This window comes from Gambusia affinis, linkage group LG13 (assembly GCF_019740435.1).
Source record: "Gambusia affinis linkage group LG13, SWU_Gaff_1.0, whole genome shotgun sequence".
Lineage (NCBI taxonomy): Eukaryota > Metazoa > Chordata > Actinopteri > Cyprinodontiformes > Poeciliidae > Gambusia > Gambusia affinis.
In genome coordinates this window covers 20,679,549-20,694,181 of record NC_057880.1, presented here as the reverse complement: position 1 = coordinate 20,694,181, position 14,633 = coordinate 20,679,549, and the positions used below count along the sequence as shown (strand labels likewise).

The 14,633-nt window shown below is 40.2% G+C and overlaps 1 protein-coding gene across 6 annotated transcripts in view; it reads left to right on the top strand.

Annotated features, from left to right (window-relative positions):
* LOC122842047 (signal-induced proliferation-associated 1-like protein 2) overlaps positions 1 to 14,633 on the top strand; it is a 178,313-nt gene that overhangs the window by 134,060 nt on the left and 29,620 nt on the right. The gene's annotated exons all lie outside the window — the stretch shown is intronic.

The window sequence follows — 14,633 nt, the reverse complement described above, 5'->3', positions numbered from 1 at the left end:
TTTTGGAATAAATTTCCAAAATTGATGACTTTAGCCTTTTGTATTTGATCGAACTCCTCCTACAGTTTTTCTGATACAGACTTCAAAATCGCTCAGCACACACTTGAGGCATGAGGTGAAAAGTTATCAAAGGAATTGTCGTACTTCAAAGTATGTGGGCGTGGCTATGTGTCAAACTTTGACTATTGCCTGAAACATAAAACTCTTATAACTCCTACAGTAAAACTCTCAGAGGAACCAAACTTTCAGTGATTGATCATCATGGGTTGACCTAAAAGACCCTGTGGTCAAATGATGACATCACTCAGGCCACGCCCCTGAGAACAGGAAGTGTCATGTTTTACTGAACGTTATTTACACCTTTGACCTAATCAACTTGAAAGTTTTCCAGAAACAGAAGACATGCTGGTGTATTTGGATTCCAGCCCGACCGGCTTTGATGGAGCAGGTGGGCGTGGCGTCAAGTGACCTCTAACGCCTGTCATTATTTGGCTCTGAATTCCACAGTTTTGGGCCAAACTCCAAACTCATAGGATGGATCTTTATCCTGAAGAAATCCATAATAAAATTTGGTGGTGGCCTAATGTATTTATGGCTGGCTAGAAAATTTTAAATGATCAGCCCAAGTCATGCTTTAACCTAGAATTACCAAACTTGGTACATATGTGTATCTCAGGACGAACAAAAAGTCTCTTGGATCCATATTCTAAATCCAACGGATTTTCTGTAATTAGATTTTTAGAAAAAATATGTTATTCCCATTAAGTCCTCTTGGTGTCACTGTTACTCCGATGCGAAATTACACAGTAAGAGAGGTGCTGTGCGATATTAACCTTTGTCACTATATCCATGACTATACATTACCCTAATTCCCAAGATGCATCTGTGATTTTGTAGTTTACGTTGTTTCGATACTTCTGCTGGCTCTTGGGATAAAAATAGCCTCCGGATAACACGCAATCCTTCCTTAATCCCACACTCTGCATATGCGTTTTTTATTATGTAAGTATACATTTCCATCTCCTATATTTGCGTTTATATCACTTATTAGCACTAGAGAACAGAATATGAATATGGGTTCAGTCAAGCTAACGCCTAAGCTATTAAGTCAGAAGCATGCAGGATTTTATCGGAGGAAAGCTGCAGCTGCACTCTGCTTATTAATTTTCCTGTAAGAAAAGAAAAATTTCTGATATTTTTATTATTGAATCATCATAATTAACAAAATTGTGGAAAAAAAAAGATTCTGTCAAAACATCTTGTGTGCCAAAGCTTAAATCTTATTTCTCAGTTCGTTTTTTTATTTGAACCTGGTACTTCTAAGACGGTTTGATGAAAACATCTTGTACTTCGCCAAAGCTTGTCTTATTTCTCAGTTATTTGTTTATTTGGTGCTTTTCTGTAAGCTAAAATGAATAAGCATTTGATCAGTTCTAAGCGGTTTGGATCAGCAGAATTTTTACTGTGTGCGGTTCTGGCTCGATCTTTAACAGCGCTGCTCCATATGAAGGGTTGAATATGACGGTTGACAGTCAAGCTAAGCACTTGTTTTGACTTATGATGTTTTCAAAAATTGCATAGAAACGAATGAAGAATTGCCTTAATTTTTCATGCTAATAATGTTGTAAAACTGTTGTTTCAATATTTACATCAGTTTAAGAAATTTACAGTATATATTGTAATTCTAAATTATAAAAAATATTTTTGTAAATATTTGACATTTTCTGAATTTTATTTTTTTTCAAATCGGATTTTGTTTGAAATCAAAACAAAATTTGTTTTGATTTGATCAAATCAATAAAATCAATGATTTGAATGAACTTTAAACTCATTCTTAGAGTTTAAATTAATTTGAATCCATGGCTCTTCAGCATTTATGTGAGCTTTGATTAATTTTGCTTTGAGATCTGTTTACTTTCTTCCTAGTTAAAGCGTTTCAGCATCATTTAAAATTGCCACACCAAATCAAAGACCAATGCAACATGAATCACAATCAAAACAAAACATCAAGTCAGGTTTTTACATTTTACATTTTCAAATACAACTCTAAACAAGTTTTTAATTTAATAAGAAAGTCAGTGTTTCAGCTCAATTTTCTGGAAGTTTGTTGATTTGTGGTGATAGATGCTAAATGCTGCTTCTCCTCATTTGTTCTGGATGACAGCCAGAACCAGAAGACAGAGGTCTGGAAGGTTGATCAGCAACAAATCTTTAATGTATTGTGGCTAAACCATTGTGATTTATAAACCAACATTATTTTAAGTCTATTGTTTGAGCTACACAGTGAACTTAAACTGTTAAATCTATCTTCCTGGTTTTAGTGAGAACACGAGCAGCAGCATTATGATCAGCTGCAGCTGTTTGATGGTTACAGACCTGAAAACAGTTAATAATCAATGTGGCTGAATAAGGATGAGTTTTCTGATCACTGAGACATTAGTCCTTTAATCCTGGAAATGTTCTTCAGGTTATAGTGTATCTTGACTGTCTTTATGTGGCTATGAAGGTTCAGGTCAGTGTCCATCACTACTCCCAGGATTGGGCCTGATTGCTGATTTAGTTTAATAACTGAAGCTTGCACTGACTCTTGTTCCTCTTTAGGTCCAAAGATAATAACTTCAGTTTTGTTTCTGTTCAGCTGGAGAAAGTTTGGCACATTATCTGTTCTAAGCATGTGTTCTGTGTTTGGATGGGTTCTGAGTAACCTGTGATTTAGCTCTGCTGCCTGGATATTAGTTCATTAGCCCCACCCACTAACAGAAAGTCACCATTTTTCCTGCAGTATGTCTAACTTTTCTCTGTTTTTTATGGATTTAATCCAGTGCAAACTTAAAAAAGGTGATGACATCTGTCAATGCTGGCTGAACAGTGTGGTGGCCAGATTTTATCAGACCCTCGCCATATTCATACGATTGTCTTTAAATCACACATGGATGATCCGATTGGAACCAAACTTGAAATGTAAGACCTGTGGTAACCTTTAAAGAGCTCAAATGTTTTGAAATGTAATTTGACTCCACTGCCCCCTAGGTCAATCCATCCGCTATATCTCCGCCGTAAATGGACCGATCTGCGCCAGATTTTTGTGAGTCGTCGAGCGCTGACGCATTCACGTGTGTCGTGTGGCGGGCGTCAGCGGGAAGGTTCGACGGCTCCCGCTGCGAGCGCCGGCTCTGGAACGGTAGAGCTTCGCGGCTGCTGTAACTCCGCGTGGCGGCAGAGCGAACAGCGCTTGCTGCGAGGGCCGCAGGCTGCTTGCAGCTTTAATTCTTTCTTCCACCCTCTGAAGCCTTTTTGGAGGCTTTATCATATTCAAAACTCACCAAATTTGGCGACGACTGTTTAAAATTTGTATTTTAAGGTCGTTGCAAAATCCAAAAATGGCTCAACAGCCACCTAGAAATTTTCAAAGACCCTTTTCTATTCACTTTGTCGTAGAGACTTGAAATTTGGTACAGTTGTAGAGCTCCCAAGATGCTCAGAATTTACAATTATTGTCATAGTGCAAGTATCACAGGAAGTCGGCCATTTTGGATCGAAGGTCACATTTGACCCATTTTTGCCGTTTACAATTGGTTGATCGAACTCCTCCTAGGGATTTGATTGATCGCTTCAAACTTCGGTGAGTCTGATCAAGGCATGGCGATTAAAAGTTATCAAAACGGTGACTTTTTGAGTATGCTGAAGGGGCTAGCAGGGTCAAAGTTCACCAACTTACGAAACTCTAAACAGTTATAACTCCTACACTAAAACTCTCAGAGGAACCAAACTTTCAGTGATTGAGCATCATGGGTTGACCTAAAATACCCTGGGGTCAAATGATGACATCACTAAGGCCACGCCCCTGAGAACAGGAAGTGTCATGTCAACGGCGGTCCTCTTTGACCTAATCAACATGAAACTGTGTTAACAGTCAGGAAACATGTTGCTGTATTGATTCCAGCCCGACCGGTTGATGGAGCAGGTGGGCGTGTGGCGGCCTCTAACGCCGCTGTCATCGTTTGGCTCTGAATTCCACAGTTTTGGGCCAAACTTCTCCAAACTCACTAGGATGGATCTTTATCCACCCCAAGACAGGAATCCATAATAAAATTTGGTGGGCGTGGCTAATTTCTCTATAGCGCCCCTAGAAAATTTTAAATGATCAGCCCAAGCCATGCTTTAACCTACAATTACGAAACTTCTTACACATCTGTATATTGTCCTGATGTACAAAAAAGTCTCTTGGAGCCATGGTCTCAACCCAACAGGAAGTCGGCCATTTTGAATGAAGTTCCAAAATTGACCTCATTTTGATGTTTACAGCCTTATTTGATCGAACTCCTCCTACAGTTTTTCAGATACAGACTTCAAAATCGCTCAGCACACACTTGAGGCATCAAAGGTCAAAGTTATCAAAGGAATTCTCGTACTTCAAAGTATGTGGGCGTGGCTATGTGTCAAACTTTGACTATTGCCGTGAAACATAAAACTCTTATAACTCCTACAGTAAAACTCTCAGAGGAACCAAACTTTCAGTGATTGATCATCATGGTTGACCTAAAAGACCCTGTGGTCAAATGATGACATCACTCAGGCCACGCCCCTGAGAACAGGAAGTGTCATGTTTTACTGGGAACGGTCGCTATCTTACACCTTTGACCTAATCAACTTGAAAGTTTTCCAGACAGAAGACATTCTGGTGTATTTTATTCCAGCCCGACCGGCTTTGATGGAGCAGGTGGGTGGCGTAGTGACCTCTAACGCGCTGTCATTCGTTTGGCTCTGATTTCCACAGTTTTGGGCCGAGCTGTTCCAAACTCACTAGGATGGATCTTATCCACCCCTGAAAGAAATCCATAATAAAATTTGGTGGGCGTGGCCTAATGTATTTATGGCGCCCCTAGAAAATTTTAAATGATCTCAAGCCATGCTTAACCTAGAATTACCAAACTTGGTACATATGTGTATCTTTTCAGGACGAACAAAAGTCTCTTGTAGCCATATTCTAAATTCAACATTTTCTGTAATTTTAGATTTTTAGAAAAACATATGTTATTATTAAGTCCTCTTGGTGTCACTGTTACTCCACACATGAATGAAATTACACAGTATGAGAGAGGTGCTGTAATGGCGATGTAATGTCACTATCCATACATGACTATATACATTTTACCACTACAATTCCCAAAGATGCATCTGTGCATTTGTAGTTCCACAAACGTTGTTTTCGATACTTGCTGGCTCGTTGGGATAAAAGCCTCCACGGATAACATTAACGATCAATCCTTCCTTAATCCCGTGTGTATGCGTTTTTATTATGTAAGTATACATTTCATGTCCGAGCTCGTTTAAATCACTTAGCTAGAGAACTGAATATGACGGTTGACAGTCAAGCTACGGAACTATGGCCTGAATGTGGAGCTAAACATGACCTAACTCCAGTCAAGCTACCGAGCTGCTATCGGACATAATGAAAAGCTGTGGAGCTAAGCTATTATTCTAAAAAAGGAGACAAGTGCTTGTTGAAATCATATCAAGTTATCAAATTGCTGAAAGTGCATTCTGGTGAGTCTAAATTCACTTTGTTATCGCTCTGTAATTATAGATAAATTATAGCATGTTCAAAAACAGTGTTTAAAGATTTTTGCTATAATTTCTGTGGATATCTAATTGAAATATCATAATATGAGGAGATGTGAAAAACAACATAGCCAGTCAATCTTTTTAAACATTTTATTAATTTAATTTAATTTTAATCCACTCTTCAAAATTATGTGCTTTCAGGTATTTAATCTTTGCTTTGAGATCTGTTTATGTTCTTCCTCGTTAAGGAAAACCCCACTAAACTATATAGGTCACACTTTTAAATCAAATTAAAAAAAATCACTTTTTTATGCATTTCAGAAAGCATTTCAATGCTTTACACCAAATCAAACACAAAAACACAATGAAACATAGAATCAACAATAAAAACAGAACATCAAGTCAGGTTCCCTAATAAATTTTTGATTACGTCAAATAAAATCATTGGTTTTAGATTTAAAGGAAGTCATGTTTCAACTCTTTTCAATTTTCTGGAAGTTTTTTCCAGATTTGTGTTATAGATGCTAAATGCTGCTTCTCCTCATTTGGTTCTGGTTCTGGGGATGCAGAGCAGACCAGAACCAGCTTCTGGAAGGTTAATCAACAGCAATCTTTAATGTATTGTGGTGCTAAACCATTCAGTGATTTATAAACTCAACAATAGATAGCAAAGTCTTATGCTACAGGAGCCAATGGAGGACTTAAAAACTGGTGTTATGTGATTCATCTTCCTGGTTTAGTGAGAATAGCAAACATTCTGGATCAGCTGCAGCTGGTTGATTAATTAAGACTAGATGCTGTTACAGTAATCTGGCTGAAGATAAACACAAAGTTTCTCTACATCTGGCTGAGACATTAGTCCTTTAATACTGGAAATGTTCTTCAGGTTATAGAAGGCCATCTTTGACTGTCTTTATATTGGCTCTGAAGGTTCTGGTCAGTGTCCATCTACTCCCAGGTTTGGCCTGATTGCTGGTTTTTGGTTGTAATAACTGAAGCTTTTACTGACTCTAGTGTTCTCTTTTCAAAGATAATAACAGTTTTGTTTCTGTTCAGCTGGAAAGTCTTGGACATAACATTTATCTTCTAAGCATCTGTTCAGTGTTTGGATGGGTTCTGTGTCACCTGGTGACATCATAATTCTGTGTATCATCACTCATTGTAGCTAACATTAAGTAAATATTTGTTGTTAACATATTTCAGGTAAGAAATGAACATGTGATAATGATTTTCCTCCAATTTTATGTAATTGAACATTCATAATGTGAGAATTTTATGAACATTTTTCTTATATAAAGTATATTTTTAAATATAAATTACTAAATAGTCAAATGTAATAAAGATGAATGTCAATTTTACAATTTTGAGTTAATGGGCCACGATTTGGAAGCTATTTTAGAAATCATATTATTTAATATTAAAATTATTTATACAACCAACTTCTTACATCATGGTTTTCAAACTCCAGTCCTCAAGGGCTGTCCTGCAACTTTTGATGACATCTGTCAATGCTGGCTGAACAGTGTGGGCGTGGCCAAATTGCAAATGTCAGACCTATATTCATACGATTGTCTTTAAATCACACATGGATGATCCGATTGGCACTTGAAATGTAAGACCTGTGGTAACCTTTAAAGAGCTCAAATGTTTTGAAATGTAATTTGACTCCACTGCGCCCCTAGGTTAATCCATCAGCTATATTTCTATGGACCGATCTACAGATTTTTGTGAGTCGTGGGAGCTCTGCGACGCATTCACGTGTGTCGTGGAGATCGGAGGTTCGCGACAGCTCCGCTGGCGGCGCCGGCTCTGGAAGCGAGCTTCGCGGCTGGAACTCAGGGTGGCTTGCTGAGGCCGCCGAGCGCTTGCAGCTTGGCCGAGCAAAAGCGCCTGCTATTCTGTATTGTTTATTATTCTTTTCTTCCACCCTGCCTTTTTGGAGGCTTTATCATATTCAAAAACTCACCAAATTTGGGATAAAACTGTTTAAAATTTGTATTTTAAGGTCGTTTAATAAAAAATGGCTCAACAGCGCCACCTAGCAATTTTCAAAAACCCTTTTATTCACTTACTTTGTCGTAGAGACTTGAAATTTGGTACAGTTGTAGAGCTCCCAAGATGCTCAGAATTTACAATTATTGTCATAGTGCAAGTATCACAGGAAGTCGGCCATTTTGGATTGAAGGTCACATTTTGACCCCATTTTTGCCATTTACAGCCTTGGTATTTGATCGAACTCCTCCTAGGGATTTTGATTGATCGGCTTCAAACTTGGTCAGTCTGATCAGAGGCATGGCCGATTAAAAGTTATCAAAATGGTGACTTTTGAGTATGCTGAAGGGGGCTTAGCAGGGGTCAAAGTTCACCAACTCGCCATACGAAACTCTAAACAGTTATAACTCCTACACTAAAACTCTCAGAGGAACCAAACATTCAGTGATTGAGCATCATGGGTTGACCTAAAATACCCTGGGGTCAAATGATGACATCACTAAGGCCACGCCCCCTGAGAACAGGAAGTGTCATATTTTACTGGGAACGGTCGCTATCTTACACCTTTGACCTAATCAACATGAAACTGTGTTAACAGACAGGAAACAGGTTGCTGTATTAAAGATTCCAGCCCCGACCGGCTTTGATGGAGCAGGTGGGCGTGGCGTGTGAGTGACCTATAACGCCGCTGTCATACGTTTGGCTCTGAATTCCACAGTTTTGGGCCAAACTTCACCAAACTCACTAGGATGGATCTTTATCCACCCCAAGACAGGAATCCATAATAAAATTTGGTGGGCGTGGCCTAATTTCTCTATAGCGCCCCCTAGAAAATTTTAAATGACCGCCCAAGCCATGCTTTAACCTATAATTACAAAACTTCTTACACATCTGTATATTGTCCTGATGTACAAAAAGTCTCTTGGAGCCATGGTCTCAACCCAACAGGAAGTCGGCCATTTTGGAATAAAGTTCCAAAATTGACCCCATTTTGATGTTTACAGCCTTGTATTTGATCGAACTCCTCCTACAGTTTTTCTGATACAGACTTCAAAATCGCTCAGCACACACTTGAGGCATGAAAGGTGAAAAGTTATCAAAGGAATTGTCGTACTTCAAAGTATGTGGGCGTGGCTATGTGTCAAACTTTGACTATTCGCCATGAAACATAAAACTCTTATAACTCCTACACTAAAACTCTCAGAGGAACCAAACTTTCAGTGATTGATCATCATGGGTTGACCCAAAAGACCCTGTGGTCAAATGATGACATCACTCAGGCCACGCCCCCTGAGAACAGGAAGTGTCATGTTTTACTGGGAACGGTCGCTATCTTACACCTTTGACCTAATCAACTTGAAAGTTTTTCCAGACACAGAAGACTTTCTGGTGTATTTTGGATTCCAGCCCGACCGGCTTTGATGGAGCAGGTGGGCGTGGCGGCATGTCAAGTGACCTCTAACGCTCGGGTCTGATAAAATACAATATCAGACCCGAGCATTTGTATTTAATACAGTGCAAACTCACTTTAAATGATAAGGTGTTGACATCTGTCAATGATGGTTGAACAGTGTTGGCGTGGCCAAATGGCGAATATCAGACCCTCGCCATATTCATACGATTGTCTTTAAATCACACATGGATGAGCCGATTGGAACCAAACTTGAAATGTAAGACCTGTGGTAACCTTTAAAGAGCTCAAAAGTTTTGAAATGTAATTTGACTCCACTGCGCCCCCTAGGTTAATCCATCAGCTATATCTCCGCCGTAAATGGACCGATCTCATGCAGATTTTTTGTGAGTTGTCGGGAAGCGCTGCGACGCTTTCATGTGTCGCCTGGCGGGCGATCGGGCGGGAAGGTTCGTGACAGCTCCTGCTGCGGCGGCGGCGCGCAGCGCGGCTGGAACTCCATGGTGGCCAGTGAGCCGGAGCGGCGCTTGCTGGCCGCCTGACGCTGCTCCGCAGCTTTAATTTTATTTTTCTGCCCCCCCAGAGGGGCCTTTTTGGAGGCTTTATCATATTCAAAAACTCACCAAACTTGGCGGACGCATAGAGACTGTTTAAAATTTACGTATTTTAAGGTCGCCGCAAAAATCGCCAAAAAAAACGCTCAACGGCGCCACCTAGAAATTTTCAAAAGACCCAAACCAATCACTTTACTTTATCGTAGAGACTTGAAATTTGGTACAGTTGTAGAGCTCCCAAGACGCTCAGAATTTACAATTATAGTCATAGTGCAAGTATCACAGGAAGTCGGCCATTTTGGATCGAAGGTCACATTTTGACCCGATTTTTTGCCGTTTACAGCCGGTATTTGATCGAACTCCTCCTAGGGATTTTGATTGATCGGCTTCAAACTTCGGTCAGTCTGATCATAAGGCATGGCCGATTAAAAGTTATCAAAATGGTGACTTTTTGAGTATGCTGAAGGGGGGTTAGGAGGGTCAAAGTTCACCTACTGCCACCAAACAGTTAAACTCCTACAGTAAAACTCTCAGAGGAACCAAACTTTCAGTGATTGAGCATCATGGGTTGACCTAAAATACCCTGGGGTCAAATGATGACATCACTAAGGCCACGCCCCCTGAGAACAGGAAGTGTCATATTTTACTGGGAACGGTCCCTATATTACACCTTTGACCTAATCAACATGAAACTGTGTTAACAGACAGGAAACATGTTGCTGTATTGAAGATTCCAGCCCCGACCGGCTTTGATGGAGCAGGTGGGCGTGGCGAAGTGACCTCTAACGCCGCTGTCATACGTTTGGCTCTGAATTCCACAGTTTTGGGCCAAACTTCTCCAAACTCACTAGGATGGATCTTTATCCACCCCAAGACAGGAATCCATAATAAAATTTGGTGGGCGTGGCCTAATTTCTCTATAGCGCCCCCTAGAAAATTTTAAATGATCAGCCCCAAGCTATGGTTTAACCTAGAATTATGAAACTTGGCACACATTTGTATCTTGTCAGGACGTACAAAAAAGTCTCTTGGAGCCATGGTCTCAACCCAACAGGAAGTCGGCCATTTTGGAATAAAGTTCCAAAATTGACCCCATTTTTGATGTTTACAGCCTTCGTATTTGATCGAACTCCTCCTACAGTTTTTCAGATACAGACTTCAAAATCGCTCAGCACACACTTGAGGCATCAAAGGTGAAAAGTTATCAAAGGAATTTTCGTACTTCAAAGTATGTGGGCGTGGCTATGTGTCAAACTTTGACTATTATGAAACATAAAACTCTTATAACTCCTACACTAAAACTCTCAGAGGAACCAAACTTTCAGTGATTGATCATCATAGTTTGACATAAAAGACCCTGTGGTCAAATGATGACATCACTCAGGCCACGCCCCCTGAGAACAGGAAGTGTCATGTTTTACTGGGAACGGTCGCTATCTTACACCTTTGACCTAATCAACTTGAAAGTTTTTCCAGAAACAGAAGACATGCTGGTGTATTTTGGATTCCAGCCCCGACCGGCTTTGATGGAGCAGGTGGGCGTGGCGGTGCAGTGACCTCTAACGCCGCTGTCATTCGTTTGGCTCTGAATTCCACAGTTTTGGGCAAAGCTGTTCCAAACTCACTAGGATGGATCCTTATCCACTCCCCGAAAGAAATCCATAATAAAATTTGGTGGGCGTGGCCTAATGTATTTATGGCGCCGGCTAGAAAATTTTAAATGATCAAGCCCCAAGACATGCTTTAACCTAGAATTACCAAACTTGGTACATATGTGTATCTTTTCAGGACGAACAAAAAGTCTCTTGGAGCCATATTCTAAATTCAACGGATTTTCTGTAATTTTAGATTTTTTAGAAAAAAAATATGTTATTCCCATTAAGTCCTCTTGGTGTCACTGTTACTCCACACATGAATAAGGCGAGAATTACACAGTATGAGAGAGGTGCTGTAATGGCGATATTAACCACTTGGTGTCACTATCACGCCATACATGACTATGTGTACATATTTACCACTGCAATTCCCAAAGATGCATCTGTGTATTTTGTAGTTCCACAGTTACGTTGTTGTTTTCGATACTTCTGCTGGCTCGCGTTGGGATAAAATAGCCTTCGATCAAGCCTTCCTTTCTCCTATATTTGCGCTTATATCACTTATTAGCACTAGAGAACTGAATATGACGGTTGACAGTCAAGCTAACGCAGCTAAGCTATCGAAGTGCAATCAAGCATGCATGATTTAACGGAGAGGCAGCGCCTGCAGCTGTACGGCTGCTTATTAATTTTCCCTGAAGTAAAAAAAGAAAAGAAGAATTTCTGATATTTTTATTTTTGAATCATCTTTATAATTAAGAAAATTGTGGAAACATTGTTTCAAAACATCTTGTACGTAGCGCATGCCAAAGCTTAAATCTTATTTCTCAGTTCGGTTTTCGCACGCCCCCACCCCTCCTCCCCCTCCGCCGCCCACATATACGTAGCAATGGCTGGCTCGTTGGGATAAAAATAGCCTCCACGGATAACATTCACGATCAATCAAGCCGTCATGATATGTGTGCAGTTCGATCGTTATAACGCACGCGCACGCAATCCCCCCCCCCCCCGAAGGGGTGAATATGACGGTTGACAGTCAAGCTAACGTAGCTAAGCTGTCGGACCTAACGAATAGGAGACAGATGTCATGGGTATTAGCGGTGAGATGTCCTGTTGTTGCATTCCAACTTATCAACGTGTTTGCTGCAGAGATGTGGATTCTGGTGAGTCTGATATGCTAAACAATTTCTTGCTCATTTAATGGAAGCCACATTATTTTGTTTTAACCGTACATGGGCTGCACACTCAAAGCTGTGGAGTTTAGTACTTTCAAAATATCCTTACAGTTAAAAGTTTGCCTGGCAAACCTATTAAACGATATTACCTCAAAGGTGTTGACAGGAAGTGAATTTTATTTATTAGACAATAAAATAAACTGGTCCAAAAAAGGTGAAAACAGCCACGAATGAACGTGTCCGTAGTTGCTAAGAATTATAATGGAAACTTAACGGCACTATAATTATTAATATTGAGATAAGTGTCACAAATATGAGCAGGAGGAGCGCTGAGCTATGATATTAAACGCAGGGCCGTAACGCAGAACCTGGAGGCGGGGGGTGGGGTGTGGGGCTTTAAAGTAATTCTTAGAGTTTTCCACACAGCAGTGGACCACACAAATTACTCACGTTTTTATTTTTTGGACAATCTCCTCTTCAGTTCAACCTTACCAGTGGAGAAACATTGTTGATGTTACCAACAATAGCTTACAATTAAGAATTGGCAAAGCTCAATGTGATTTTCACAGTAGACGGAGCTCAGAGTAACCAAACTTTCAGTGATTAATCGTCATGTGGTCAAATGATGACATCACTAAGGTTAAACTGTCACAACTGTCACACTTAAAGTAAATATTTGTTGTATTTAACATGTTTCATGTAAGAAGTGAGCATGTGATGAAATAGATTCTGTCCTCCAATTTTATGTAATTGAACATTACAGCTAACAAATGTGATGATCATGTGAGGTAATACATTTTATGCAAATTTTCTTATATACAGTATATTTTTTCAATATAAAATTAGTTAAATAAAAAAGGGGTCAAATGTAATAAAGATGAATGTGCTTCATCTATACTCTCTAGTAGAACAATCTCACCTTGATTTTGAGTTAATGGGGCACACAATTTGGAAGCTATTGAAGAAATCATATTATTTAATATTAAAATTATTTATCCAACCATCTTCTTACAGCAGGGGTGTCAAACTCCAGTCCTCAAGGGCCGCTGTCCTGCAACTTTTAGATGTGCCCCTGCTGCAGCACCTGGATAGAATGATTAGGTCATTAGCCCCACCCACTTCCGACAGGAAGTCACCTTTTTTTCTTACTTTTTCTCTGTTTTTTATATGGATTTAATCCAGTGCAAACTCACTTACAATGATAAGGTGATGAAATCTGTCCATGCTGTTTGAACAGTGTGGGCGTGGCCAAATGGCGAATATCAGACCCTCGCCATATTCATACGATTGTCTTTAAATCACACATGGATGATCCGATTGGAACCAAACTTGAAATGTAAGACCTGTGGTAACCTTTAAAGAGGTCAAATGTTTTGAAATGTAATTTGACTCCACTACGCCCCCTAGATTAATCCATCAGCTATATCTCTGCCGTAAATGGACCGATCTGCACCAGATTTTTTGTGAGTCATCGGGGAGCGCTGCCGAACGCATCCACGTGTGTCGTCTGCCGGGCGATCGGGCGGGGAAGGTTCGCGACAGCTCCCGCTGTGGCGAGCGGGTGCCGGCTCTAGAAACGGTGCGAGAGCTTCCGCGGTGGCTGGAACTCCGCGGTGGCCAGTGAGCCGGAGCAGCGCTTGCTGCGAGGGCCGCACGAGGCTGCTTGCAGCTTTAATTTGTGATTGTTTTTGTTTGTGATGGGGAACGGTGGCAATCTGAAGCTAATTTAAGAAGATTTGTAAGAAATTTATATATTTGAGCCAATGTATGACGTTACATGTAACTTTTTACGACTTGACATCAAGTAAGGCTGAGGCAGCAGTCATTTAAATTCAATGTTTTTGACCAATTTTGTGAAATATTTGCAGTAAAATCAGAAAAAATGTGGGGATCTGTTGATTATGTGTGAATTGTGAGGATTTGTAAAAGAAAAAAAAAAACAAAACAAAACAACAACAAAAAAACTGGAGGGACTTATAGATGTACCGTATTTTCCAGACTATAGAGCGCACCATACTATAAGCCGCATCTACAAAGATTTTTTTTTTTAAATTTGGAAACGTACATAAATAAGCCGCTAGTATCTCGGTTTTCCACAAGGACGCAGCAGAGAGCTACGTCTTTAATAAATCTGCTATAAAGGACCCAGCCCTCTCCAACGCTGAACCATGGTTTTGTTCACGGCACCATTTCCCTCCTGTCCTCTTTAAACCTACGGCTGACAGAAACTGTCTATAAAAATTTCCACACCTCAATTTAGGATAGTGATCTCCTTGGCCACCGCTCATGCATTACACACGAACACACACCACCTTACATCCAATAACTAGTAGAAGTTTAT